Genomic DNA, 26,640 nt, shown 5'->3' with positions numbered 1-26,640 from the left:
AGGCACACTAAGGACACTCATCTGAGCAGGTTATGGGGCTGCATCTTTCAGTCACAGAACACATGTAGGTTAGCTTAAATTTGCTGGGAAATCTAATTTTCAGCAAAGCTTCTCCAGGTAATGGTAGGTGACCTCAGCAAGCCCTTTGAGGCACATAACCTCAGAACATTTGTTAACCATGCATCTTAACCTTCAGCACAGGTGAAAATTTGGTGTTGTGGGTTAGCTGAAATTCAGTGATCCACAATGTTTAGGAAACAATGATTTACACAAATCGTATAGTCAGCCTTTTCCTTGCTGTCTGGCTAGAGATAGAAGGGAAGCAGGCCTGGCTTGTGCTCGGACACAGTTGTCCTTGTACCCCTGTCTGGGCCATGGCCTGGCAGAGAAGGAACAATCTCGGTATCTCAGCCCTGTGGCTCTGGGTAAGCTCATTAAAAGCTACGACTCAGCTGAGGTCTTCTGTAATCCCCAGGTGAATTGGAAGATAAATGGGTTATATAAGTTTGTGAAAGCCATGGAGTTAAGGAACTTTTCTGGGACAGTGACAGACTTCACTTAACACCTTGGAGACATAGTAAAGTAAGTTAAATAGAGTATCAAGAATGTCTCACATAGTTTTTTGTACTGTTGAGGACCCCACTTCCAGATAACAGGATAATAAAAGCAAAGTACTTGAATCAGCATTCCTGGCTGCTAAGGTGAAAATCTAGCAGTAGTGCCCATTATACAAAGTGGTATTTCTATCATAAAATATGGGAAAAGCATTGAATTATCTTTTTTTATTATAGAAGTATTTTTTCAGAATTAGTTTTGTTTGTTTAGAAGGATATCTATCCCAACAGCAATGGGTGACCTGCATCATAAAGTAGTGCACCATTAAACAAATGTAAATGTGGAAAAAGGTTTAAAAAAATGCTGGGAGGTTTCTGAAAATGAAATTGATAAACTGGGTTTAGTAACTAGGTCCCCTAATCCAGACAAGAGGTTCATAACCATTCCCTCATAAAGTGAGAGAGAGTGGTAAGGGTTTTTGGTGACTGTGTGAAGCTTGCTAGCTTTTGTTCCGCTCTGAACACAACAATAATGGTAGCTGGAAAGAAACAGTCCCCACGTGATTAAAAAGAAAGTACTGCAGATGCTATGCCTGCTAAAATGGGTCCTGGGTAGTGATGGCTGTTTTCTCATAGTTAAGTGTGTCCATTAGTGTGCATAATGAACAGCTAAAGGCATTAAATTACGTTGTCGAGGGGCTAACGTTCTGTGACGGACTAATGTGGTGCTTGACCAAGAATTGATTTACTTCAGGTTCTCTTCAGGTTTTAAAAAAAGGACTACAAGATGACAGTTGGTAGATTTTCACTGAAGTTTAAAGAAATTACACTTGACTGATCAATGTCCAGAGAATCCCAGGACTGTTCAAGTAGGCATTGAAAACAAACCCTGCCACTACTCTTGGTTTTACCAGAGTAAGTCTATGATAACATTATTAAGGTCACTGCATAGGAAGCATAGACAAATACATCAGTTTTGGAGTATGCTTTTTCACTGTGCTGAATAGTTCTTTAAACCAGGTAGAATTACATGTCCTAGATGTCTAGCCTACTTCAAGGAAAATGTTCAAAATTGTCTTTTACTATGCAGCTATTAGGAGATACTGCCATGTCTCCCAAAGTATGTGAATATTATTCAAACTTATTATTTTTATTTTTTATTCCTTTTTCTGTACAAATATGATGGAAAGAAAGTACACACAACTCATAGGTCATGTTAAAATTACCTTTGGAAAAGTTTGAGATGCTCATGTTTCTTTGGTGTGACATAATAAGGTTTTGGTCCTGAACAAAGATATTGGAAAGCTGGGTTGTATCACAGTAGTTTGCATTATTCTTTTACTTTCTTGATGGTTTACTTTCTTGATTAGGAAACAGAGTGTCTCCCTTGGGAGCTTCAGACAGAAGCTCCCCTGGGAGCTTCTGACAGGAAAATATACTGATTCCTGTAGATCATTGGTTTTTGCACAGATAAAAACATGTGGAGAGATGAATTGCTAGAGCAGCTGATGATTTTTTTAAAACTTGTACACAAGACACTGGTTTTCTGGCCTTTTTTCTTTCTTTCTTCCTTTTTTTCTTTTCTTTTTTAAAGCAGCTTATTCATCTGTAAAGATTTGGGTTTGCTGCTTAATAAGCTGTTTAGAATTGTACACTTTGCATAATCACTATTTGACTACCCTTTGAAAAAAAAGGAAGTTCAGTCTATTTGTTACTCAACTAAAACAACCTAAAAGGCCAATCATACTTTCTGATTTCTCTTCATTGCAATGAAGTTTTGAGGTAACTAATTATTCTAGGCAAAGACACTGTGACTTCTGCCTAATCAGTATTTTCAGTCTTGTGCATGGTCTTATCTTCCAAGTAGAATTTTCTGTAACGGGAAGTCAATATATTTCAAGATACTGGGATGTGAATAGTTTACTTGACTTGGGGTATGTGTGTGGAAACAGCAAACTGCTCTGCAGTGTTCAATGTAAAAATCAAAACACAAACTGATATGTAAGTATGTGTATGAGTTCTTCATATCCAAGATTTTTCCATATATGCATACAAGTGTATGTGTATTGAGGTACATGAAAACCTCTTTAAAATGTTTTGTGCTTGCTTTTCCCACTGCAGTGGGACCTGAGCACACCTGTCAAAGTTCTTATTCTATCGTACTAGAACAGAAAATTAATCATATTTTCCCCCCAAATTTTAAACATGCACATATCTTTTGTAACTGAGAGCATAATAGTATCAGCATTTCTCTGGCATTCCCAGCAGCTCTGAAATGTGCAGTTAAGATTAGCAGGACAGTTAACAGTCCATACTGAAATTCTCTGCCAGACTATATTTGAGAGAACCACCTTCATAACTATAAATGCTGATCAAAAGAGGCTGGGGCGTGAGACAGACATTTCCAAAAGCATCTTAGCAGAGCCCTTTTTCTGCCATCCTTGCACTCAGATTCCCACTCCAAGCTCTCCTCTCCTGCACCACTCAGCTGGTGCCTCCTGCCCAGCCCTTGCCCCCTCCCAGAGGGGCAGCAATAGCAGGATTTGGGCCCCGTTGTCCTCTGCTTTCTCTCAGGGGGATTTAGGGTACTGGCACTTGTTGAAGACATGGACTGAGGGGGGAATGTAGGGGTGGGACTGGGGCTGAAGCACTTCCAGGCAGGTGCTCATAAAATTTGCAGCAGTATCCCTGAATTCCTGTTATGGCTGTTGTCTATATTGATGAAAAGCTCCTTTCACGACAAAGGCAGGAAACTTTTAACATGAAAACGGTCAAACTGTTGTCACAATTCAAAGCAAATATGAAGTCTGGATAGAAACACAATATAAACATTCCCAGGAGAGCTTTTTGAGACTTGTTATGCAGAGCAAAGTTGGCACAGTGTTCCATTTGCAACACTAAAAATCAAATGAGTTTTTGTTTGTTGTTTTTACAATATTTAAGTGACATTTTATTTATTTTAAGGACCAGTTGCTGACGCACAGTATTCCTCTGCCCACTGATTCACATCAGATGAGCACTCTTTCTGTAGCCACAAGTGTCTGCACGGCAGGCTTGTATTTGCAGTTGAAAAATCAATAATTAATTCATAGCCAAGATAATGAGCTCAATCCCATTACGAGATTACCACCGATGTGCAGATTTTCAGCTGTATTGATAGTAAAGGAGGAGGAGACTGAGAATGTTTGCCACTTATAGTTTGGCCTACTACCTATTTTTGTTCTTTCTAAGGTGCCTATCGCTGGGCTATCTGAGTAACAATAAGCTAGTCACTCAAGTGTTATACTAAATATTGGTTTCAAGATAACTCAGTATAATGAAAATGAAACTTGTTTTGACAATGATAAAAATGTTTGTTCAATAATTTTTAAAGTGAATAAGCAGTCCTTGAGTTCCCAAAGAAAAGCAAATTAATTATTTTTTTATTCAAAAACAACTTGCACCTGAAAAATACAAATTGTTATCTGATTACATTAATTTATCTGCAAGAGAAATCTCTCCAAGGAAGGGAATGTCAGAAAAAAATTAGCAAGTGTGCAAGCTTAACGGGAAAACAATAAATTTTGAATTTGATTACAAATGAGTTTCCATATTTTTAATATAATATAGAGACGATGGAAATAGGCCAAAATTGACAAGCACGTGTGTATTACATTATTTATTTTAAAAACTTTTTATCTATTGCTGCCACCATGGTAGTTACTGTCTCATAAATCACAAGAATGCTGTAGTCATCCATAGCATTTGGTTCTTTGCTCAAGTGTGTGGCTAAGAGGCTATCAGAAAAAGAATCATTCAGCCTGCTATTTTCTGCAGCCACATACCCTGACAGCATAGCTATCAGCAATCACTGGACTGTGCTTTCATTTACCATTCCTCCGGCGTTCAATCTGATTCTCCTTTTCTCCTCCCTGCCCGACACACAGATTAATGCCGGGGCTGGTGCCCCATTGGTGTGGCTCTGCTCTGACCCAGCCTCTGAAATGGGTCAAATAAAAAGGCTGCTGAAAAGGTGTTTTGTTTTTAATAACTTGGTGTTTCGCAGACTGAGAGCTCTGTACAGCTCTGCCTTGGTTTGCCTGAGCTCAGCATGGTTGTGCTGCGGGCATCTTCAGCGCTGCTCTGATGGTAGCTGGGCTGCAGGGACACTGGTGAGGTGTAGGCATGTGGGGTACAAAAGGGACCAGAAGAAATGATGATATTATGGCTCTTTATGTGTCAAGAAACACTGTACAGGGCAAGTCCTTGAGAGTATCACCAGAGAGCTGTCACATTAATTTCATCAGTCATTGTGCTTCCCTTATTACTTCTCAAACTTGCAATAGCAGCAGAAGCTTTTTTTAAACTTTCCAAAAATAAGGTAGCATTTGATTGATTTTTAATATACTGCAGTTGCTTCTCTCACTTGTCACACAGTCTGAGCTCCTCAAAAAAGCAGTGTAAACAGAAGGTTAAAAAGAAATGCACAGAACTGATGAATGTTAGCAAAGATACTTTATACAGAACAGGTTGTAATGTCTGGAGTCTGGAGCCTTCTGGTGTCTCAGAAAGAGGACTTGATGCCAAGGCTGGTTCTAGGACATCCCCATGTGAGGTGAGAGTAGGTGTCTGCATAGTATGTGAGCTGCTGTAGAAGCACCCGTGGAATCTCTTCCAGGCTTCAGTGATCTGTCTGTGCTTTTGACAATGTGTAAGTCTATTTTTCAAGTGTTGATTCACCCTTGAACAGTTTATGAATTCTTGACACTTTGTATTAGAAATTGCATGTGCTTTGGACCGTTAACTTCCATGGATTTTTATTTTGTGCTCTAGTCAGTTTGTATACGAAGAAATACCTCCATACTTCAAATATTTTCTAAATTCTAATAAAAAAACTCCCAAACAACTTCTGGTGTATGTTAAATACTCACATTTGAAGCTCATTTCCCCCACGGCTTTCAGTGTGAGGAAAACTGCTCAAACAGTCACAACGTGAATTCAAAGTAATTATAAATATATTAAATTTCTTGGAGTTTGAGGTGACATTGATGCAAAATTGGGAGGAAATTCCATGAGAAGGAATTAATTCTATTTCCTACAGGATTTTTTCCTCATAGAAGACAAATCTAGCCTTATTCTTTAAACAATCCCTCCTTATTTCTTCATTTGACTTAAGTTTTTAGTTTCGTTTTCTTTAAAACTTTCTTTAAAATGTAAGTGGAAATATTAGCTAGGAGGTTTCTGAATTGCAGGGCTCTAGCTGCAGCACAGAAGCCTTTGGGAGAACATGGATCTGGAACTCAGAATTAAGTGCAGTTCCTTAAAGAATCATTTCAGCAATGTGGGAGTAGAACTGCTTTGCAGCTTACAGAATCTTAGTCACTTGTGCTTTGGCTTTTGCAATAGCCACGTGAAAAAGAAAGGGTTATTTATTGAGAGCAGAATAGTTCCCTTTTAGTTCTGTAGCAATCATGTCTCTTTTTTTCCAGTCCATGGAAAGTGTTATCTCAGGCAGCTTTGTGCAGGAAGTTCTGTTTATCACTTCCTCACAGTTGCAGTTTGTCTAGGACTTAAATATATGATATCAGATTGCATCAAAATGTGGGCCTTTGTGTGCTTAACTCATCAAAGGAGTGGACCCTCAGGACTTGATATCACTTCACTGCATATGCAGTCATGTAGCAAAACAAAGTCTATCTAAACAGGACAGGACTATTTCTGTTGGTAGTGTAGCAAAGCTAGCAGAATTGGTGTAGTTTCAGGTATCTGCACTGTTTCACTTCTTGTTTTTAAATTTATCACTTTTTAAAAAGTGACACGGTTTGCCTGTTTTTACTATGTAAACTACAATGAAAACAAAAATATTGCTTCTACAATAAAAAAACCTCAAAAAACCCAGACCCAGATGGGATTTACTTGGTGTACACTGTTGGGGTGTCTGCTTATGTCACAAAAAAAAAGAACTCTAAAGTTTTGAATCCTTGTATTTTCAGCTGGCTATTGTTCCCACAAATCTGAAATGGTAGATGGTTATCTAGACAACTATGTGTCAAATAAGCTTAATGAGACTATAACAAATAACAACAGTTACTGTAGGAGGTTGGGTACAGGTTACGAACCTGCTCTCCCACCTTCGTGGTTATGTTTCTATTTTCTCTGGGCTTGCCAGAGGAGTTCCCTTTCCAGTACAGCAGGCTGCACTGCCAGATGTTGTCTCAGGGCAGCCACAGGAAGTCTATTCAAACTGTGTAGCAGTATTTCTGCTCCAAGCAGCAGCTCCTCTGCGCTGACTCTGGTTTCTAACACCACCCTGTCCCACGCCCCTTGCAGTATCTTACTTAAGTGTATTAGCCCTTCTGCTCCACACAAGTTGGCTTCATGTTGTCTGATAAATGTCTGGGCATTGCACAGCCTGATACCCGCTTGCCAGGCTGGGGAAGCTGCAGCTTCAGGTCTATTTCTGCCCCTTCCCACACACTTCTGGTGCATGTTTTAACCACATGATAGATGCAAACCTGAGAATATGAAATTAAAATAGTATCCACTCTCAGGTCCATGATGTAACACGTCCTCTGATTATTAAAATCTTCTAGTACTATACAAGGGAGGGAAAAAAAGTTTAAATTACTCAGCAGTAAAAGACAAAGTAAAAGTCTCTCCTCTCTTTATGTCTCTTTTCTTACCTCTGAAGGAAAAAAAAGTTATTATTAGCAGGTGGACGCAGAAACTGATTGAGGGCTTTTCCCTTCTCCTTTTTTCAATTATTTTAACTGAATATTAGTTGCTGAACATGATCAAGAGATTACTCCAAATCCCATCAAGCAACTGCTGGGGGAGCCAGTCAGCAATGTGACCTGAGCAGAGCCATCCCATCCGAACAAAGGGGCCCCAAAGCCCAAACTTGTAGGGATGACTCGATCTTCTGGCTGACACTGGTAGAATCCTATCAGTCCTTGAATGCAATCCGGGAAACAATCGAGTTTTCTAATTCCACTGTTTTCCACTCTGCCTTGCTACGTATGCCAAGGAAATCCTGAGAGGCACTTTATTTTGTCTTCCTGCCTTTGATTGCTGCCTCCTACCACTTTCTCCACAGAAGGGGTGGTGTGGACCCTAGCACTCAGTAGAGCTAAGGAAATTTTTGAAAAATGTGGGATGTGCTGCTGTGTGCTGTAATTTTGAGCCTTGTCGGCCCTTTATGAGGAATGAACTCTCACTGGACGGAAAACAGGAAAACGCATAAAACCAATGACTTTTTTTAAGAAGTTGGAGTTTCCCCCCCCTTTTAGATTGTATATTATTGTGGATTATATAGCAAAAGTGAAAGTCTGGAACTTACCTCAAAAAAACGTTGTCCTGCTGCTTCAAAATAGTTTTACTTTGAAAATAACAGTACTTTGCAGGAAGTAAATATGCACTGTTGCCTCATGAAGAATATGTCCATTTTCACTGGGGGTGTGGGAAACCCTGCTTTTGTTAGTCAATATGGATAATCAGTGTTGTGAAAAAGAATTTACAGCTACTAATCAGCCGTATAGTTTTTCACACACATACTATGCCTTTAAATAGAAATCCTTTGGTGGTTTTTAAAAGATTTATTTATTTTTATTTTAATTTTAGAAGGGTTGTATTTTTGGGCGGGGGGGAGAGGTTGGTGTCATCCAGTTTGGGGTTGTTTTGGTTCTGATTCAGAGCCCCATATCTCTGCTTGGAAAAGCATGTAAGGTGATGTCAACTCTAAAACTCTGCTTAAGTCCCACCAGGGTTAGCCAGGAGGAAGAAGAGCCAGCTTAATGATTTCTTGGCTTGGGGCTGCTGTAGGACTCCCAGAGATGCTAATGAATGTTAATTTAAACTTCTTATCACTACACTAGCAAGACCGTTCACACATTTTCCAGAGCCACCACAGGATTTAGGCTGTTGTCCTAATTGCTATTGTTCTGGCTGCTAGCTATTATATTTACCACAAGCTGTTTTCATCTTGTTGGGAGCCTGGTGCTAAACTGAAAAAACACCTATCTTAGCAATTTGCTGCCTTCTGGAAGCTGAAGCAATTACAGTGGAGTATGCAGACAGGCTTCTATACAATGTGTGTAAATTTCTGACTGTGGTTCCAATAGATAATAAATTTGGGTTCCTGGAACCTTGCACCTGATTAGAAATGTAGGGCTCTGTAACATAAAGCACAGCACACAGTCTTTCTGTAAATGTTAAAGCTCTTTTTGTATGATTATTTTTAAAAGATTAAATATAACTGATTTACCAAGCTGTATGTGATCATGGTTTTCATGCCTGATCAGGTCTGAACTTATCCTACAAGACAGTCTAATGGTGAATCCACAACCTCAGTTTGTGTCTGTGTTGAGTCAATGACTGTCAGACATGGATTTCTCTGCCCCACAGAAGTTGTAGCTGCTCAGAAGACCACAACATTTGCACTGTCATGGTGGTACCATTCTGGAAAATTACTTCAGGCAAGTAAGAGCAAAGGAGAGAAGCCCTTCTTCATCTCAGTCTGAAAGAAATGGCTACCTTAATCTGGGACCAAATTTTTCTCACTTAATGGAGTTTGGAGTTACATTACCTACTTGTGGCAGCTACATGACATGGCAAAGCACAGTCCCCTTTCAATCTTTGTGCCACAATTTTCTGCTGCTCTTTGTGCACCGGGAGCAATGTCTGACCCAGCAGCCAGCCAGCTAAGAGAGGGACAAACAAGAAAAAACCCAATAGTATCCAATATATTTTCTGCCATTCTCATTCCTTGATCCAGTTTGTGGAGAGGTCAGGAAATTTTTGCTCTGGGCAGCAGATCCAACATTTTGGGCAACAATCTCCATAAGACTATGCTCAGCAGTAAGTTAAGGTTGAACCTCAAATGTCTGACTTCCTAAATTGCTTTCTTCTCTTTCCTATTTTTAGGTACAGTTATTAATCTGCTTTAAAAAGGAAAGTCAGATCACAAGTCATAGACTTTTATTTAAAGATTAACTTGTCCTGGAAACAAAACTTTCTAAGTTTAAACCAAGCTTAAGGTTGCCAAAAGAGTTTGGTTACCTGTGTATTTGTTTCATTTTTCATACTTGTCTCCACTTCCTTCTTTTGCTGGAATATTTCCAGCCTCATCAGAACCTGAAAGTACCAGAAATTAATCAGAGGCACCCACTTTTGTAAAGCACAGGTCTTCTTGTGCTGAGAATCCTGGGCTAGGACTTGGGAAATCTGGGTTAAATTTTCTGCTTTGCCACTCATTTGCAGTTTGATATTGGATAAGTTATTTAGTAAAATCAGTCTATGCTTCAGGCACCCATCTGTGAAACAGCTGCTACCTCCTTCCCTCGAAGGAGCACTAAGTTGGGTGGAGCAGGGTGCTCATAATGCTGAGATCACAGGTTCAATCCACTCACAGGCCATTCACTAAAGAGTTGGACTCAATTTTGGGCCCCTTCCAACTCAGAATATTCTGTGATTCCCAGTAGTTAATTCATGGTTCCACACTGCTCCGATACTGTGGTGATTGGAGCTGTTTGTGAGCACAGAGAGGCTCTTTAAGAACAACAACAAAATGCTGTCACATTTAAATAAACATAGGATTAGTTTTGGTTTCCCAAATCATTATTTTTATCTTGTTTCAACCTGCTGGAGAACAAGCTGTTGTGTTTGTTTCTGGAGACATGTTATCCCAGTCCTAAGCAGCTCCGTGCGTGTGTTGTGACTGTCACTCCCGGCCAGGTGATCTGGAGTGGGTTGGGCTACACAGCTCATTTGCAAATACCATTTGAATCAAATCCCATTTTTAAAGGGATCCACTGAAGAGTGCTATTTTCAGTACGACATTTGTAAGTTTTTTTTCTTTAAGACCTAAAGGTTAGCAAATCTTGAGCAATGAGTATATTCATGCTTGTATTCAGCAGTGTGATTTACTGGGCAGTGCATCTATAAGCTACATGTCTGGCTCTGAATTTAAGCAGGGAAGGGGTGATCTGACCCTAAGATTAGAGATCCTGGCTCTGCAGATCAACTTGTCATCTCACATACTCAGTTTCTGATGACCCAGTCTGAGTGTTCTGCACATAGAGAGTTGTATTCCCAGATGTACAGGAGAATGTTGCATTTGAAAGGTGGGATGTAATTGAAGGTCTGAAGGGTAGCCACAGCTTCTCATCAACCTTGACTCCAGTTAATGATCTGAAGACTGTGCTTGGTATCTTGGGGAATGCTGAATCAATCCACTTGCCAGTTTTAATAAAAGAGTTTTGGTCTTTAGAACTTGTATTTACAAAAATTAATAGAATAAATGTAGCACAGAGCCAGGTGTTTACAAGGATTTTTTAGCACTACAAGAATCCTCAGCTATTACATTAAGACCACATAAAATTCCACGGTCTTTCGTCAGTCAGAAGATACTAGGAGGCAAGGGTGTAACTTATCATAGGTATGAATAACAGATTATTAACATATTACCTCTTTTCATGACTTAGCACTTAGAATATATGCTGCTATATTTCATGAGTCAAATTTTTGAAGGGGCTAAATAACTACAAAAATTAAAACATTTAATCCTGGATATGCCATTAGTTAGAAGTGCAAACCATACAAACAAAATCATTTGCAACAAACTACTCAGCAAAACACATTGCAAAAGAATGCCTTACAAGTAATTAGATTCCCAGAAAAAAATTCATCACAGCTGCTTCAGCAGTTAAAAAGAGACAAGTATCAAAGTTTATTATAACATTGCTGTGTAATGGTTTACATATTTCTCCATTGTGCTTAAGAAGAACTCAGACTTAAAATTATTCTCAAGCAAATGACTTTATTAAGTGCTACTGCACTCACTGAGTCATGTCTTCACCATTAGACAATGATTAAGCTATCTTTTGAATCATAGCTATGTACCTGTATAAATGTATTACCATGATACAGATACTGTACTATTCTATTTTTAAATTTTCATAGTATTGCCCACTTTTATATTACGTGGTCTTTGAAAAACTATCTACAAGAAAGAAATCTGTACGCACAGGTGAGTTTAGATAAAAAGACTGAAGTTGATGTCAAAGGTATTTTCTTTGCAGTATCTTTTAAGGATGAATGGAAGAATTCTTTGAAATTGAAGCCAACTGGACATCTAAAACTAAGTATTTTTGTTACAGATGCAAAACCTGGAACCTGGAATTGTTGCTAGCTGCTTCAGAAGCACTAAGAAAACCAGAAGTTGAGTAAGCTAGAGTAAGATGATGTAGCTTTCAGTGCTTGGCACACTTATCATTCTTAGATGAATGTTTGCCAAAAGCAAATATGGTTATTGGTTACTGAGGTGTTATGACATTGTATAATTGACACAAGACCTTTGAAAACCCAAGCAAACTGGTTTGGGTTGAGATATGGCCACATGTTTCTGAACAGTTGCATTGCATTGCAGAAGTAGTGGGTGAGGTCCTAAGACTGGATTCGATATTGAATATAAACCAACATTAAGAAGTTCAAAGTTAGTTCCACAATCTTTAAGAGTTTGACAGTAGTCCTTGTTGGAGTAAGTTCATGTCTGGTGAACTGTGTATAGAAGACCTGTGTCTGTATAGTTATGTACAGTCTGATTTATGAAAATGTGGGGGTTTATGCTAGACAAGAGTTTTTGTGGGTAACATACAAATGTTTTTCACACCAATCATTGTTTCAAAATCTTCTTGTGAAGCTGTTTTGAGGAACTGAGTTTGGAAGTTGGTTTGGTATTTGAGGGTTCTCCTGTTTGTATAGCTCTCTCTGCTTCCAGTTTGGGAGTAGGATGCTTCTAAGTCTATAAAAACCAGGACTCTGCTAAACACTCCCTTTTTTACAGCCTGTCTAGACCTCTAGAAATTGGGAGTGTCCAGCACTTTAACAACGGATGGCTGAGTGTGTATAGCCTTGGTTAACTGCATAAATGCCATCTCAACCCTTAACTCTGAATTCTTGGCACTAGTCAGTGAGTGATTTACTCTCAAATTAACCAGCAAGTGCAATGAGGAATATCTCACCAGGCCTGCTGTACTGTACCATTAGCAAAAGGCAAATACAAGTACACTAACCAGAATCATCATAGCTTCATAAAATCTCCTGAATTGGAAGGGGCCCACAAAGATTGAGTTCAACTGCTGGCTCTGCATAGGAACATCCCCAAGAGTCACACCATGGGCCTGAGAGGATTTTCAGAAAGCTTTTTGAGGTCTGTCAGGGTTGGTGCTGTGACCACTTCCCTGGGGGCCTGTTCCAGTGCCCAAACACCTTCTAGGTGAAGAACATTTACCTAACCTAAACTTCCCCTGACACAGCTTCAGGCCATTCCCTTGGATCCTGTCACTGGTCACCAGAGAGAAGAGATCAGTGTCTGCACCTCCTTTTACCCTCACCAGAAAACTGTAGACTGCAATGAGGTCTTTCCTGCAGGCTCTTCCAGGCTGAACAAGCAACCCAAGTCGCTCCTCATACAATTTTCCCTCAAGGCCCTTCACCATCTTTGTTGCCCTCCTTCATGTGCTCTCTAATACTTTTATATCTTTCTTGTACTGTGTCAGCCAAAACTGCCCCCAGCACTCGAGGTGAAGCTGCCCAGAGCAGAGCAGGACAATCCCCTCCCTTGCCCGGCTGGCGATGCTGTGCCCGGAGCCTCCCAGGACACAGGTGGCCCTCCTGGCTGCCAGGGCACTGCTGACTCATATTCCCTTGCCATCTACCAGGGCCCCCAGGTCCCTTTAGCTATGCTTCATGATATTTAGCATAGGGTTTTCTTTTTTTCCCTTCAGCTATGAGATACCAGCAGCGTCCCCTTGCACAACTGTGTGTAACTATGACATCAAACAAATTTAATTAAAATATGCTCATGCGCTACCTGTAAGGGATTTAGCAGAGCAGAACAGTTCTGATCTTGTCTAAAAGATGTCAGCTCTATGTACATAGCCATATGTATTTGCTAAATGCCACTACCTTCTAACCTGAAGAGAGTTGTACGTCTTCATTTTACTGGCAGGTGCTTCAATACATTTGATTATTTGATGCCAGTTATATTAATAATGAAATCTGAATGTTTTATCTGGAAAGTATTTCTATATTTTCAAAGTTCCCTGGGCAGATTTTAAAATTCATTCACCAGTTTTCAGAAATGTCACTACATTGTTTTGGTAGAGAAGATCACAGCTACAGTTAATATAGTTGGGGTTCTCACAAGGGAACATACAGGGAGTGGAGGGGAGAAACATGATGTTTCTGCTTTCTTAACCAGGCATTTCTAAATTCAACAAATGCTTCCATGATGCCTTATTAAGAAATTTAAGAATTAACACTAAATAGAATTAACTAGAACAAACCAGTGGGCTATAAATGTGAACTCCACTGTCTCAAAATCTCTAAGGTAAAATAAGGGAAAAGTAGATGGGATAATTTTCTCAAAGAAGGGACAGATGATGAATATGATTCTTTGCCTTTGGAGTCCTAATAACATCAACAAATTTGCATGTTAACTTTTGGGAACATTAGATGTGAGAAGTCATTTAGCAGCTTCCTGGCAATCACATAAAATCAGAAGGCATTATGTCCTTCTCCTCAAGATAGAAAACAAAGTGACAAAAATTAATTTTTTCCATAAGACAAGAGCTTGTTCTAATGTACAAAATGAGAACTTCTAGGAAGAGACAGAGCAGGGAGAGCCTTTCCTCTATTGCCGAGTCCTTCAGCCTGGGAAACCCACGCAATTCCCAAATCCAGCTCCAAGACACACCTGGCCCAGGCTGGAGCAGCATGTGGTGGCCACCTTGGAGGTTTGGCTTCCCCATGAAGCAAAGGGAGGGCTGTGCTCCTCCTGATTCTTTCCTTTCTTTGCTCACAGACATCTCCCACAGTTGGGTGTGGGGATTTTAAATACTGAGAAAATATTTTCTTTTTTTTTTCCATGACTTGACTCAGCAAAGTTTTTGAGGGAGGAGAGCCTGGTTAATTTGTTCTGAGACCCTGGGAAGGTTTATGACCTTGTGGGATATTTAGGGCCAGGGATTACAAGGGTGAATCTTCAGCAAATCTTTCCTAGTACGCTCTTGGGGAAATGGTGCCTGTTGGTGGATTTCTGGCTTTCTGATCCTATGAAAATTTGTACCTGTGGATGACAGTGGTCACACCAGTATCCTGGGTGCAGCTGGGTCTGAGCTCATGATATCTGCCTGGCTGCATCCCTGTGGGGTGAGCACCAGGACGGGGCACAGACTTGTAATGTCTGTTTTGTTTTATTGGCAGTTGTCACCTGTAACCACCAATTTTCCTCACTGCAAAACCTGGGCGTGTCTCAGGGCGTGGCAGAAGCCACTGCTCGGTCCCAGCGGTCAGAAAGAACGATGCCATACAGTACAGCAGGAGATTGTCTGGATGTGTGGATTGAGCTGTGTTGTGCCATTTGCCCACAGAGCCCCTCCAAATGAATACCTACCGAGGTGACAAGGTTGTGCTGAGGATGCCCAGGTACGGGATGTTTGTCCTGCAAACGGCGCTGCAATGACCCCTGTAGCTAAGGAAGGAGAATTGAAGGGCTCAGTAAAAAGTGTTCTGAGACTCCCAAAGATGTTGACTGGCATTGGCATGGGACTTTAAGACAAAACAATAAGCATCTGAGTGATTTAAAGTGATCTTCAAAGTAAATATTTAAAGCGATCTTAAAATGCTTGCTATCATGCAACCAGTAGAAATGTTGAAGTAGCAGGTATGGAGATGGAGTCCATTATTTTTCTGGACCTTTTGGAATTGTTTCAGCTCTGACAAAGCAAATCCCATCGTGAATGATGAGCTTTCTTTGACTCTGCTTGCAAGGGGTCATCCTAAAACTGAGAGGTAATCCTGTCTCTGTCTCTCTGCTAAACTATGCTGTGCTTCAGTCCAGCTGCCAAAAAGGAAAAATGGAAAAAAAAAAAAAAAAGAGAGGGGAGAGTTTATAAAATTTATTAAAACAAAACAAACCAAGAATGTTCAAATTACTTTTTTTTTTTAAACACTTAACTGGCTGGATTTGAACTAGCTATTTATTGGCCAAAGTTTATTTTTTCCTCTCTCATTTTTAATCCTACTAATGATGAATTATTTTAAGTAGTATTGGTTAGTTCTTGTTTCTTATTAGAACATTTCCCTTCCTCTTCCCCCTCTTCACCTCATGCTTTCTATTTACAGAGAACATCAGGTAACAAGACAAGCCTGGCTTCTGACCAAAAAGGTATTTTAGCTAGAGATTCATTAGTGGGTATAAAAACAGCCAAGCTTGTTTAAAGGCACTTCTTGCACAAGAAGAAAGGGGTTCAATTACCATATTTCATTTAAAGTGAAGATTAAACATCTTTACCAGGACAGTGCACTAATCCCATGAATCCTATTTATGTTGAAATGTAGTGCTATTGGCAATAAACAGCAATTTGAGAAGTCATAACCCAAGGAAATAATTGTCAAGTGACTTTAGAGCTCCCTATAAATTTCCTCTTCATGACTTTGGCAGTAGTGTTCAACAACAGAGTTAAATATTTGTTTTAGGTACTCCTGCCTTTAACAGACTAATTAAAAAGATGGAATTCTTTGATTCTATCTCAAATAATTTTACTTCTAATCTCTCTCAGGCAAAGTCAGCTCTGTAAATGGAACTAAACATATTTTTTTTCTGAATAGAGACTTTACAGTATAGCAATAAATTCAAGCACTGGGAAAGTAAATGCAACTGAAGTACCCTTAATGATGCTATTGTGTCGTTGTTATGGTTGTAATCCCATTACACAGACCTTTACCTTGAAGGCCATAAATTCTTTGAGAAATAATTCTAATGGGAAGGTGCATTACTTAAACATTGTGTTTAAACATGACAAAAAAGAAGATGATTTAAGTTTGAAAAACTAAGTCACACTAACTAAAGTAGTAATAATGGAAGGAGATTAAATTTTTGCCTATCATGCAAAGCTTCTAAATTTGTATTTCCTGAGAAACTGTGCAATGGAGCTGTTCCCGGAGCTACTTCTTGTAATCACATGCATGCCTGGAACTTGCCATTAAGGATCAGGCCCCCATTCTCTGGGAGGCTCTACTCCTGCAAACTTAAAAACAGTACCTGAACCAGAAAATTGTCAGTCTAAATGCCTGACCCAATGCCCAGTGAAGTCAGTGGAAGATTTTTCATTGATTTTAATGATTTAGTTCAGGAGCTAAGTAAGTATTTCTACGACAAAAATCAATATTGTCCCACAGTGGTAATGTTTTCATGTGCTTCTATTGATCCTTTTGACACAGATTACAGGATACCTTGGCACTGTCAACATACAAGGTTTTAGCAAACTGATTTGATTTATTAACACCATTTGATTAACATCTGAAGCAGCAAGTATTTATCAAATGTCAGCAAACAAATGTCCAGCAGACAGATCACCACAAAAAATGACTTGTTGCACAGTGTAAGCTGAAGTTCAATAGCAAAAGGCTTTCTGTAAAACCAGTTTATGTGAGAGCCCTACACAATATGCACAGCATAAACTGGGTATTGAGAAACTGGTTTTTTTCTTAACCAACTATATCATCAGGCCTAAAAAAGCTCTTACCTCTCCTGGAGTATCTTAACTTACCTCTTTACATGAATGGTGAAAAAACCATTGCTGTGACAGCAAGGCTGTAAAAATTATGCCGAAGTTTCCAAATCCAATGGAACTTGCTTAGTCTGTCAGTTAAGTTTTATGATTTTATAACCCATCTTCTAAATAAATACAGCGAAATGCATTATTCTCATTCAGAAATCCATTGCTGTGTTTGGAACATCTGACTTACAAATGGAAGTCCTGGGGCACCAGAAATGGTACTGGTTGTCAGTGATATTTACAATGTGAGTGTTCAATTGACCATCCTGTAATTTAGCTTTGCCCCTTTATAAACCAACCAAAACCCTTCAGTCATTTCTTGAGAATGACTCTTTGAAATCTCTAATTCAACTTGATTTTTGTATGGCTATTTGAAAAATAAGTAATTCATACAATTTAACAATTATGTAGTAGTAGTCTGTGGTGCACAGCTTTCCTACTACATGACCAAAATCTACTCTTTTAGGACATCAGACTCTTCCACATGATATTGTTTCTCAGTTTATTAATAGTCACCAGAATGATCCCCAAACTTAGAATATAATTTCCTCCCTTTGAAAGGATCTTTTTCTCCTGGAAGAATATTTGAAACCTTTCAGAATTTTTCTGATCCAACCCCAAAACTACAAGTTATATCTGACACAGACTAGGATGGGTTATATTCATTTGCAATTTCAAAACCAAAGTAAAGCCTAATTTGCTAATTGAATTGGTAATCATTTATCACACATATATGAATATCTCTTACAGTTAAATCGATCATACCAAAAATGTGCATATCATGTAAATCTTATCAGGATCACTAAAATAATGGGACTTTTGTTTACAAGGTGTCGATTGGTTTTAGAAGCTTTGATAATGACTCCAGACAGTCAATAAATACAGAGACTTTTACATAGCCAGTAGGAGCCGAACTAAACTATCTAATCTTTTTAAAATGACAGACAACACAATGAACTCTGAACTTAATCCCCTCCAAACATTAAGGAGACAGTTCAGTGCTTAAAGTACTATTCAAACTCAAACCCTACATTAAAACAAAATCACTAAGTGTCTGATTTAAACACACAGGAAAATTCAGAGGTGAGGCTGATTTTCCTTCCCATTGTGCCTGGGCAGTGGTCTGTGGTGGGCTCCAAGTCTGTCGGTTGCTTGTCTTGGACAAGGAAAATACCTCTGTGCCTTTTGAAAGTTTGTAGTCAAAACATTAAAAAAAAACCCCAAAACTGAAGCCTTGATTGCTTTTTGTCTCTATCAGGCAAATTTTCCCCTAATGTTTTGAAGCAGACATGGGAGACAATGTTACATGCTACATTTCAAGTTGCAAAATTTACACTGTTGGGCTCATAACCTCTGAAAATGATAAATTGCCTTTAAGAGGAAAAGGAAACTGTAAATGTAAAGCTTATGTTACACTGAGAGATGGGGGAGGAAGGTGGCAGGTAATGGCTAACATACAAGTTGTGTATGTATGAGCATATAAATATGTTAAATCACCCTTTATTTCAACTTGTCAATTTTTGAAATAGATAATAGGACTGTTGGAAAGTTTCATCTAGTATTAATAAAGTAAGAGAAGAGAAAAGAAAAATATCCTTTAAATTATCATTAGCAATTCTTTTGACATAATTGTTTGCTTTCTAAAATTATTAGAATCTCTATTTGCAGTGTGAATATGAATCCTCCCAGTACTGCTGAAGGTTCACTATTACCCTGTTTTCCATGAATTGCATCTTGTGTGAGCCTTTTATTAGTTTGTCTTATAAATGTACCTCTTGGGATAATGAAAAGAGGAATGAATCCATTCTAACATTTTCAGTGCATCCCTCTTGCTTCCTAATGTAAAGCCTGATGTGAAAAAATGTTTTTATTCTATTCTTAACATGACCCAGATATCTTTAATGTCTTTCCTAGTTAATTGGAAATGGGATGTGTTAAATATCTGTATTTGTTATTAATTAATTCCACTGGATAGATAATATTTCCTGAAATCTTTTTGATGCTTCTTAGTATCCCAGGTAGATTGCTGTATGCAAAGGGGGAAATACAATTTAAATAATCACTTGGACTTTAAATCATAGATTTTTTAATTAACAAAATCTGCTTACATTATAGAATACAATTTGTTGTTCTACAATTTTGTAAATTTGTTTTATAGTATCCTCATTGTCTTGGTAAGTTTCAGTATGTGAATGGCTTCAAATATGTTATTAACAATGATTCTTAAGTCAGGAATTTCTGATATTCCCACTATCTGGGCTTTGCCGTGATTAATTACTTAATCTTGTCTTTCCTGCAGTGCTTGGAGAGCAGACTATAGCTTCTTGTTGTTGAATTGTCACTCAGATGAGCTACATTATCAGGACAGCCTAAATCTTACAATGGATTGTTATTGAGAGATGTGATATCTGTGTTCTCAGGATGAGATCAACCAGCAGAAGTGAGAGTGTGAGTATTTATTTGGCATCAATGTGTGATATTTGAAACCAATTTCTAAAGTCTGAATTTACATTAACTGTATACAAACTCTATCTTGATTTCAGACTCCAGTTATGCTAATAGATTTTGCTGATGGAACACAAAATTTCAATATAATCTAATTTAAGAAACTCTCTAAATCCTTACTTTAGAATTTATTTGACTGACAGGATTTTGATAATCAGTACTTTCTCTGGTGATCATTTGTGGTAGAATAAGTGGAATTTCATGACAGCTTATTACACAACACTTTTCCTTTGCAAGAGTTGCCTTTCCTTTCCATATTTGCCTAATTAGTATTTCCTGAATCAGGGAACAGCTACATGTTTCATAACAAAAAAAAAAAAAAAAAAAAAGAAAAAAAAAGAAAAAAAAAAAGATAAAGAACTAGAGCTCTGCCAAGTCTGTGCTGAATGAAAGTCCACAATGGCCAACATATTTGGCTTCTGTTTTTTTTCCTTCTTAATTTCCTTAAAACTTTTCTTACCCATTCTAATAGATTGCTTCCTAATCTGCCCCTGGTTAGTTACTATGCATTTAAGGCCAAGTACTGTAGAAAATCTTACAATAGGAAAGTTTATGTTAAAGAACTACACAACTGGTTGTGAATAACATCTAACCAGTATCCAGCCAGAGCAGAACCTACAAGTGTCTGTAAGATATGCTGCAGCACCTTTTACTCTCAGAAGCTCCTTGGTACGTGCTTTCTCTCCTATTCTCTTTCCTCCACCATGTGTTCCCAAATTCACTGCATTTGGGCAGTGCCATCACACATCAAGTTATAACTACTTTGATTAGTTGAAGGCATTTGTATTTTTTTCTTTATTTGTACCAGTGGTAGCAATGAAAGGGTTTAAGAAAGCTGAATGATGCCTGCTGGCATTGAGGGCAAAGCATCCTTGGCATGGGCTGGGTGGCAGAGGACTCCCAGGCTCACCATGTCCCCTTGCTGTGGACTATCCCTGGTGCACTCTGTGTAACACAGGCCCCCTGCTCTCCTCACCTTGGTGGGGTGTGGGGACCCCTCCTTGGCTGGCTGTGCTGCTCATGGCTGACTCGCTTGGAGCACCAAGCTGTCCCCGTGCCATGGGCTGCTCTGGAGCGTGCTGGTGGGGCTGGTCTAGTGACATTCATGTCCTGGGCTAAGGGTGTGCTGCTGTGTTGGGTCTGCCTGCAGTGATTCAGTTTCAATTTTTAAAGTATGGAGCTCTCCTATCACCTGTAGCAGCCTCCCAGCATGGTGTTAGCCCCCAGGGTGGCTCAGTACTGGTGTCTGTGGAGGTCCTGCTCTCCTGAAAGGAAACCAAGCACTGCTTTTTGGATAAAATCCCAGGCATGCCATGGCCAGTGAGCTTCTGAACCAAGAAGAAATATAAAGGTGTGACTTTTTTTCCTCCAAGAAGAATAGCATTTACCATATCTTTAATTCCAAACCGTGCAGCAATTTCACAAGGAGTACTTAGCAGTTTCCCAATTTTTAATTGATCAGACCCTGCCTTTACTTTGCCTGTGTGTGTATTTATAGCAGTGTAACACTAAACCAGATTTGCCTTTGTTTTTGTGATTTATGCATTTTTTTTTCTTGAACAGGAAAACATTAATTATCAAATGTTGTGAGAACAATACAGTAACTGGAGGTTATTTTATATGAAAATCTCGTTGATTGTTCCTCCCCTAGAAATCTCTCTTGGCAGCTCACTTCCTGCCAAATGAATCAGCAAAAGTTGCTCATGAAAGTTGTTAATATATAATACAATCACCCAGCACTGCACTTGCTCCTTATCTATAAAGTCCTTTTGTGATCAATGATTCACATCACCTTTTGATTATAGTCTCTGAGCACAAACAGTTTCTTAATATAAATTAATGGCCTTGGAATTTCTAAATAAACATTCCCTTTTGTTTAGCATCATTTCCTATTTTCGTACCAAAACAGAGACTTATTGTAATTGTTCAGTTTTCACTGGAAAAAAGTGTTTGTGGCCTGGAATGTTCTCAAAAAACAAGCGGTTCCTTTCAAAGCTAACAGTGTTGATTTACAAGGTCTAACGTGCCATGTTAATTGAATATAGCTAGGAAATATTACAAAAAAGCAGCTAGTGTGGTGTGATACTTTAAATAATGATTCTTGTACTCATTTACTGGAAAAGAGATTTTCTCTTGGAGTATAGTATTATTTGGCAGTGTTGTTTGCTTGGATGTTTTTTTTCTTTCACAGTAATGAGACCCAGCTATCTAAGCAGCAGATAGTCAAGATACTTCCTTTAAATTTCCTGATAGCTGTTAACACTACTAAATTGTTAGGCATGCACTCTTCAGCAAAATGAATACTGAAGATTTCCTCTGGCCAGATCTGACTAGTAGGACAATTAAAATACCAACCATCATGCATTGGTAACCTAATGTTAACTATTCCCTCTTACAAACTTAAGAGAAGCATGAGTGGAGAATGTAGCAGAAGCATAACGCTGACCTGCACAGAACTGGTGCAAAAAACTATCTGATAATACTCCTTTCTAAGGCAGAGTTATTTCACTTAAATCAATTAGGTGGAGTTCTAACTTAAACTGAAATAAGAACATGAGAGACTGAAAATGCCTGTGGAGATATTTAGTTTAATTAATTGTTAGCTAAAGTGATTCAAGCCTATATTCAAACAAGGTTGTGGGTTTTTTTTTTCCCAAAGTATTAAAAGAATATAGGCCATGATAAAAATGATCAAACTTCTGAGTGGGTTGTTCATAGAAGTTTCAATTAAAGCATTTCAGTTTGCAGTGAGAGTAGAATCAGAGCGGGCATCTCTGTCACTCACGGTGGCTCACCTGACAGAACAACTCATCAAGCTGGGATCACTTGGCCATCACCCATCAGATGTCCATCATGCACTCATCCTAACCTCAAAAGTAATTTTAATTTCTGACTTGTTCATACCCCAAACTAGAACAGGGGCTGTTTTTCTCAAGAAAGTTCTCCTGGGTTACATAAAGAATATAAATTCTGTGGCTATCTAAGACTGGATGCTCTTAAAAATGTGGAGAAAAAGAAAGCTTTCCTGTTCCAGGAAAGTGATGTTCTCTAGAACAGTATCTGTAATAGAGCTCCTCACTGCCTACAAAGAAGCAAAGCCCTCAGGCTCCCAGGGCATGTCCTTGACTCAGGGCTTTGGCTGATGCTTGTTCCTTAAAAGCACTCATAAGCACAGAGAAAAATTTTTTATGCATCAGTGTTTCATTCTGTAGAATGATGAAGATGCTACTTTGTAGGCTAGTACCCAGTATTATTAAAGTGTCTCCTTCAAATAGGAAATTCAAATGCTGTGCTAAAAAATATGGTTTGCATGTTGCAATGAAAATTAAATAGTACTTGTTCTTCAGTGTCACCAAGCATTACATAAACACATATAATGACAGTGACTCTCCTCTCCTTCCCACTGCAGTCAGACAGAAGTGCCTCTGTTCAACCAGTAGTTTCGATGCCTTTATTGACTCTTACAAAGATAACATCAGCACCAGCTGAGGATCTCTCCAGATATTTTTAGGAACTTGTAAGATGTCATTGAAATGTCAAAAGCAGTTAGTGATGGACTGCCCTCCTAATGGGAAAGATGTGTGCTGTTCTGATAATTTACTATAAAAAACCCCCAGGTGTAAATGTGAAATAGAACATTGTTCATTCAGTATTTTGGTGAAGATTGTTATATACACTATCCAATTCTTAAATACAGTGTAACTAAAACAAAAAACCAATGTATTTATGATTTTGACTACTATTCAGAAAGCATAATTCACTTAAATGCTCTGAAATAAAAAAAGGTAATTTCCCTGCTGATAATGGTAATTCCATCATCTCCTTATGTGCTTGTTTTTCCCAAGTATCATTTGATAGGGTTGTTGCCACCATGTTTCATCTGAGAGGCAGAAATGGGTCTGGCCATCAGAAAAACAGGCACAAGGGGAATGGAAGCAGCCAGTTCCATTTCTAGGGAGAATGAGCTAGTTTGCAAGGGTCCAGTTTGGGGATGAGCCCAGGAAAGAAGGCAGTAGCAGAGCAGGAGATGCCAGGGAAATGACTAATGGCATTGTTGTCCTTGTGGAGGGATGTAAAGAGGAGATATGTGGGCAATGACCAATGAAGTAATTTGTTATGGATGGCATTGCATGTGAAAATTATCTATAGTAATTCCATTTGAGGGTGGACATTTTCCCCCTTCTCTCTTTTCCATGAATCATTCAAAATGGATTCCAATCCAACTGGGAAAGAAAATTAAACAGACTCAAGGCTGGTAATCGTGCACTGGCAATTTGAAAAAAAGGAAGTAATCTACACGGGAATTGCATACCCAGTAGGGGCTCTATTCTACAGCACATTACACTTTTTGTAATGGTCATGTGGGTAAAATGTATTTTTAAAGTATCAACACAGGCAGGCAAGATTTAAACCAGCAGTTCTTGGCCCTCTGGTATCCCATTAGGGTTGGGGAAGAATAGGAATTAGGGGAGGAAAGGGAGAAAGGACGTGGTGAAAGTGGGTTTGCTCTAGATAAGCCTCTGCATCCTGTTTCACAATCTTGTTGATAACTTGCCCCAATTTCCCCCCTTGCCCTCTTCTGAGCTGTGAACCGTTTTTACACCTTCAGCAAGAAATAGGTGCTTTGGATCATTTTTTAAAGGAAAAGCTCAGGATGATTGGAAAGATGGCAGCAGCTGTCTTTGTAACTTACAGGGCCTGAGGTTTCTGCCAGTCCAAATAATGAAATACTTCCTTCACAGAAATAACATGAGTTTAACCAGCACAGAAAATATCTTCTCTTTTTCTGCCAGGGACTTCTAGAAGATTAATAACTTCTCAGGCTTCTTGACCTGGTTAAATCTGAACTAGTACAAATATGATACCTCAGAAATGATAACTTCTACTCTCTTTTTCTGCATGGAGAGTACCATAAATTAAAAAAAAAACAAAACTAACTGAAAGACTTAGCATTGTCTTTGCTGACAATCTATTTAGCTGCAGCCTCCAAGTATGTTATGTATAGTTGTGAAGCAAAGATACACTGTTCTGCCAGAAGCTGATGTCATGTGCCTATACTGAATTTGTGCCTTTGTCTTTTTACAAAAAAAACTTCATTTCCTTGAACAAGGCAGTTCCCTAAAGCCTTTCGAGAGTGGCCCTGAGCCCAGCTGGAAAAAGGAAAAGCTCCTATATGACTGAAAGATGTAAATGTTGGGCACATCTAATCAGCACTGGAATTACGGCAGGGAGGAGCAGAAGACAGAACTGGGGAAGAGGAGCCCAGGTTGGACAGACAGCACAGGGTAGAAGCAGGGTCATCTGTGCATAAAGGGCTTTTGGCAGGTGTTAATGTACTGCCCATGGATCAAATACAGATCTATCACTGTACCTTAGATCCTCCTCTGGATGTCATGGTCTTAGACTGGTTCAGTGAGGCTGTAAAACACTGGAGAGCTGAGCAGCCAGGCCTGGTGCATTTGGTCTGATCTTGTACAGAGAACCAAGGTACTTCCTCACTCACTGCCACAACTGAAGAGACTGTAACATCTGCCTATTTCTTGGTAATTCACCTTTGTTTGCTTCTTTTTACATTGTTTTGCTTTGTTATTAAACATATTTATTTCCATGCAGCTGTGATACCAATAAGAACATCTGCACAACAGTCAGAGTCCTGTTTATTTTGGTTGGTTAATTTCCTAAAGCAAGCTACTGTTTAAATTTTTTTGGGGAAAGGAAGAAGAAAGTTTATCCAAAGCCTCTGTAAGAATCGAAGTCATTTAAAATCATATAAATATATTCATAAAAGCATTTTGTATACATAGTCATGCTTCCATCACTGCATTCTATTTTTATTGCCAGCCAGTGTGTGATGGCTGGGCGTAGGTGTCTGAGGCATCTGTGATTTACCTGCCCAGCCTCTGCTCTGCCACAGTGGCAGCAGATGTACTTTCTTCTATCACACGAATAAGCTTAAGCTTATTATAATATCTGCAGTTTACTTTCCAAGCGTCACCTCATAATTGTTAAATTAATACTGAACCCAGTGACTGTTAAGATTAGAATGAAGAGTTACAATATCCATCCATTCGTCTGCGTTTGTGTGACATCCAGTGGCAGGATGGGTCAATCACAAGCTCCCCTTTCTGGTGAAAAGTGTAAAAATTACTCAGAACTCCATGAAGAACATGAAAGCAGGAAATGTATTGCATAGTAATGCTAACAGAGAAATTGCTTAATTTTGGTTCAAAAATAAACTGGTGATTAAAGCAGCTTGTTCAAGGAAACACATTGCAAATTTGTACGTACCTTTAACTCACTGCAGCCTTTCGTGTTCTTTCCCACTGCTACTGACGTGAACTTATGTCCTCAGTGTTCCCACTGGGCACAGAAAAGTGAATAAACTATATATCACCCTGCTCAAAAATGAGTAATCTCTGTTTCTCTGCATTTAACAGTTGACTGCACCGCGAGTGTCTGGACTCATCAATTTTGTCAGGAGCAGTACTGATTCAGAGCCAAATTTTGATTAAAACTCGTGAAATATTTAAAAACCCAAAATATATTAAGTTTGATTATCCAAATAATATTGAATTAGGTTTCTAAAAAGTTGTTTAAACTGAAAGAGCTAAAGTCCAATCTCATGTTTGAAATAACTGTCTGAAATGAAAGTAATTCATGGCAGTTGTGTAGTGTTTTCTTTGCCATTGTCACGACAATGATGTGACAGCAGCACTGCTCTCAATATTTGTTTATCCATTTTTTTCCATGCAGATAATAAATTAGTAACATCTTTTTTATTGCTCACACACATAAAACCCACAGTTATCATAGAGAATTTTTTTGCAATTTGTTATAAGTAGCAACTACTAATGCTGAAAATGACAAGAACATGTTTCTCTGTTTTTCTAATCTGCTTTACAAGATCCATAAACCTTTCATAAATCCAGCTAAGTCCTTGTGTGCAAGCTTTTTATATAGCAAAAGGAAAATAGAATTTT

At 38.8% G+C, this 26,640-nt stretch overlaps 1 long non-coding RNA gene across 1 annotated transcript; it reads left to right on the top strand.

The window, feature by feature from the left end:
* The first annotated feature begins 539 nt into the window (after positions 1-539).
* On the top strand, positions 540-23,391 carry LOC138112840 (uncharacterized). Its single transcript, XR_011151868.1, has 5 exons — positions 540-582; positions 11,690-11,765; positions 14,799-15,020; positions 19,455-19,603; positions 23,070-23,391. It is a non-coding gene; the product is annotated as an uncharacterized lncRNA (long non-coding RNA).
* The last annotated feature ends 3,249 nt before the right edge of the window (positions 23,392-26,640 follow it).

Source organism: Aphelocoma coerulescens, chromosome 6 (assembly GCF_041296385.1).
Source record: "Aphelocoma coerulescens isolate FSJ_1873_10779 chromosome 6, UR_Acoe_1.0, whole genome shotgun sequence".
NCBI classification, from domain to species: Eukaryota; Metazoa; Chordata; class Aves; order Passeriformes; family Corvidae; genus Aphelocoma; species Aphelocoma coerulescens.
The sequence above is the reverse complement of the archived record's forward strand: the minus strand, read 5'-3'. Positions and strand labels throughout refer to the sequence as shown.